We start from the raw sequence: 3,446 nt of genomic DNA, 5'->3' as shown, positions 1-3,446 counted from the left end.
ACGATCTACGTATAGAGTGATAAATATAGCATTTACCCACTTATATTTGTAAGCAGTTGACAGAATTTATTAGGTAATACCAGTCTATTGTAAATGTCCACATGTTATACAGATTTCTCTAGCTTTCACTATCCTTGTTTTTCAGTCTTCTCTCCATGTTACCACCTTGCATATACTGGTGATGTCTCCTTTGGGTCCTCTTGACTTGAAACCTCTACTTTGTATGTTTTATATGATGTTGACACTGAAAGATCTTCCTAATACAATTGGGGGCATATGTGTTTTTGCTTTTTAATCCAGATTGGCTTTGAACTTAGTATGTAGACCAGACTGGCCTTGAACTTCAAGTAATCCTATTCGCAATCCTCTCCAGTGCTTTCATTACAGGCCCGAGTTGACACACCAGGCTTTAATGTCTGTTCCCAATATGTAATTTGTTGATAATAGCTCATATATTATTCTTACTTGTTATTTTAAGCATGCGTCTGTATATTCATTTCCTCCTCATTCTGGATTGCATTTTCTTACTTCTTTGCATGCTTATTCGAGCTACATTGAATTCTGTTTCTTGTGATTCCAACAAAACTTTTGCCATACTTTGAAACTAAAATTATTCATTAATAAACTGAATATATTAGAAGAGGAATAGAGATTCAAACTTGGCCATAATGATTGCTAATAGAAACTGAAACTCCTCTTACTATTTGGCAGGGCACAAGGGACACAATTTTAAAATTGAAGAGTTGAAATTCCTACTTATACCTGAATTATAATATTTTAAGATAAAAAGACATAATAAAGTTTTTCCCTCATTTGTACATTTTATATTTTATTTAAGTATGTAAAATCGAATCCATAATTAAGTACATAATGAAATCACCTGTACGAGCATAGACATGAGGCCGTCTAGGGTAATGAAGAGGACTAGTAGGCAGGGAACAGGGAAGAAAAGGAAAATGGGGCTGAATATGGTAAAACCACATGGCACACTTGTATGACAATGTCTATGAAATTCATACTCCATAGTTTATTAGTACATGAATATATACTAATAAAATTATATGTAAACAGACAGATGCTGTGGACCATAAAGAAATACAACCCTCATACCTATATTACAGTATTTATAGGTATAGCTCGGTGGCATGGAACATATTTAGTATGCCCATGTCAATGTGTTTGATCTCCTACATTGCCAGACAGCATACATTTGGGTCATTTTAAAATGTACTTTGATAATCACATTCTTTTGATTGGTATGATTAGAGCATTTGTTGATTTTTAAGGTTGATTTTGGATTACATTGACACTTTTCTGTTTGTTCTGTTTCTTTGTCCCTTTTCCATATTTTTTAACTTTCATGTGGGTTATATTATGTTGCTCAGAACCCAGTTTGATTCCTCTACAGTGATTCAAAATATTTCTTTTTTTACTTTTAGTGGTTAGTTCAAGGTTTATACTGTACATAGTTAACTTTTACAGTCTTTTAGTATTGTATTTTTCTAACTTCAGTAAAGTATGGAAATCCTGTTTCTATTCACCTGCCTATTCTCTATATAAAACATGTATAAAAAACATGCACAATGCACAATGCATAATGTACAGTAACAGAGATGACAGAGTATATGGGCTCGGGGTGGGTGGCTATGGAGGGTGCTGTTTGGGATGCAGGTATAAAGATGAATAAGAGTGTTTGGGATGTTCTGTATGAACACTTAGAAGGCAGCTAACACCAGTCTATAGCCTCAGTTCCAAAAGATCCAACACCAACTTCTGACATTTGAGGGCATTGCATGACACAGATATACGTACACACATTCAGGCAATACACTCATACACATAAAATACAAATAGATAAAATATTTCAAAAATTTTTTAACATTGTTTTAATTATAATACTTATGTCCTAACCATATTGCTTTTTGAGTCTTTCTAATGTTTTTCGGCTCCAAATATTCACCATACCAATAAAACATTACTTTGAGGTATCACCTTCTGATCCTCAATACCACCCAAGTGACATTTGACAATAATTGGAGAAATTTCTTTAGGTTACACTGTTATTTGTGCCAGAGGACAATGTGTGTGTATGAGGAATGTGTGTGTGGGCAAAGGGAGTGTGTGTATGGGAGGAGGGTGTGTATGGGGAGTGTATGTGTGGGAGAAGGGTGTGTGTGTCTGGGAGTGTATGTGTGGGAGGAGGGTATGTGTATGGAAGTGTGTGTGTGGGAGGAGGGGGGGATGTGGGGTGAGAGAGTGGGGTGGGAGGGTGTGTAGGGGAGAGAGCTTGGGTGTGTGGGAGTCAGAGAAGGAGGCAGTACTGGCATGCATTAGACAAAGCATGGTACCATGGCCCACATACAAATCAGGACAGCACCACCACAAAAAACAGCTCTCCCAAATGCTGATTTATATGAAAAATAATATGGAAGGGGGAGCAAGATTCTAACACCACCCTCTTTTTCTCTGTGAAGCTCCTTTCTAATACTTTAAGTCAGCCAAGTTTTTTAATTGCAACAATACAATGAGGCCTTATTTTATTTCATTATTTGTCTTCTTTCTTTGTGATGCTGGAGTTGGAACTCTGGGCTTTTTTCATGCTAGGCAGGAGCACTATCACTGGCCGATATCTAATCCTTATTTGGTGATCCCCGTTTTGCAGGTATACAAAGGAATATGCAGATAGAAATGAAAGAGGCAGGCAGAGAAGTTACATCACTTGTTTCTAGTCTCACAGATAGGAGTTAAAGATTGCAGATTTAAGTCAAGACTGACTTGTATACATATCTGTAACTTGTCTTCTACTTTGGCAGAACAACTCTTTTGCAATGTGTTAAATCTATGACCTTAAATTTGTTAATGCAATCCAAAGGCCTTGTAGGAAATTACTAAAAATGGCCACTGAGTATCTCCCTGGACTTTCCTCTTATAGACCAGCATAGGGTATAATGAGAAGAATTACAAAGAGACCATAGGATGCTATGCTCTGGGAACTACATAGTTCTGATGGAAAATTACAAACTGAGAAAATCTTTGAGTCTCAAGATATATAAAATTACATGTACAGCATATGATGTAAACATAGACTCTAATTACCACCCTCAAGGGATGTATGAGGCCTATCAGGAAATCTTTAAAAAATGGTCTTCTGAAAATTTTCCCAGTAATCAATAGCATAAAATAGATTCCCACTTGAAAGAAGTGCTGTTTTGGAGGCTCCTACAAAATTACTATTTTATTTCATGCAAGTGAATAAAGCTTCTGGAGAAATTCTCAAATAGAAATCATGTCACAGTCTCCAGTGTACAGCTTTTAGAAAGTAAGAGCCAGATTTGCACTGATGGATATTACCTTCTTCTTATCAGAATCCTGGATATCACAGGACAGAAGGGCCTGTGCAGCCTAAAGCAGGGTAACAAAGGTGAGCAATGAGCCAGCATCTTGAT

Source organism: Nannospalax galili, unplaced genomic scaffold, assembly GCF_000622305.1.
Source record: "Nannospalax galili isolate Female #2095 unplaced genomic scaffold, S.galili_v1.0 scaffold5652, whole genome shotgun sequence".
Lineage (NCBI taxonomy): Eukaryota > Metazoa > Chordata > Mammalia > Rodentia > Spalacidae > Nannospalax > Nannospalax galili.
The sequence above is the reverse complement of the archived record's forward strand: the minus strand, read 5'-3'. Positions refer to the sequence as shown.